We start from the raw sequence: 834 nt of genomic DNA, 5'->3' as shown, positions 1-834 counted from the left end.
CTAATTTCTTTTTTATTTATTTATTTTTTTAGGCAAGACGACCCTTGGTTGACCTTGCAGATTGCATGGACCTTGTCAGTTTACAATCCCTGATTTTTAATTTATTTTTTACACCTACAGCAGCTGGTCTTCCTAGGTGATCTCCAATACAAGTACTAACCAGGCCCAACCCTGCTTAGCTTCCGAGATCAGACGGGATCAGGTTTGTTCAGGGTGGCATGGCCATAGACCTAATTTCTTTTTTAAAATACTATTTTTATTGTGATATAATTGATATATAACATTATATTTGTTTCAGGTATACAAATAGTGATTTAATATTTGTATATATTGTAAAATCATCACCATAATACATCCATCACCACATGTAGTTACAAAATTTTTTCTTGTGATGAGAACTTTTAAGATCCACTTTCTTAGCAACTTTTAAATATACAATACAGTATTAACTATAGTTACCATGCTATGCATTATATCCCAAACACTTATTTACTTTATACTTGTATACAGTGTAAGTACCTGACAATTGCTTTTTTTCTTATTGTTAAGCAAGTGCCTGATGTTCAGTTTTTGAGTGCTGAGGCACTACAAAGACAGCTATCTTGAATAAAAGCACTGCCAGCTACTCAACTAGATAAGCCAGGCCAGATGGCTGTGGGCCCCATATTTTCTTTGTTTTAGAGATCCCAGCTGATTTTGTTGATTAACTGACATTTTAACTATGTGTTTTTCCCTTCCTGAGCTTTAATTCCCACTCTTATTTTTTTTATTAAAAATTTTATTTCATTAAAGTATAGTTGGCATACAGTATTATATTAGTTTCAGGTGTACAAC

General features: G+C 32.9%; 1 pseudogene; it reads right to left on the bottom strand.

The window, feature by feature from the left end:
- Window positions 1-111: 111 nt before the first annotated feature.
- On the bottom strand, window positions 112-230 carry LOC111733930 (annotated as a pseudogene).
- Between the last annotated feature and the right edge of the window lie 604 nt (window positions 231-834).

The sequence above is a fragment of the Pteropus vampyrus genome, unplaced genomic scaffold (genome assembly GCF_000151845.1).
Source record: "Pteropus vampyrus isolate Shadow unplaced genomic scaffold, Pvam_2.0 Scaffold698, whole genome shotgun sequence".
In the NCBI taxonomy this organism is placed as follows: Eukaryota; Metazoa; Chordata; class Mammalia; order Chiroptera; family Pteropodidae; genus Pteropus; species Pteropus vampyrus.
This window is presented reverse-complemented; position numbering and strand designations above follow the sequence as displayed.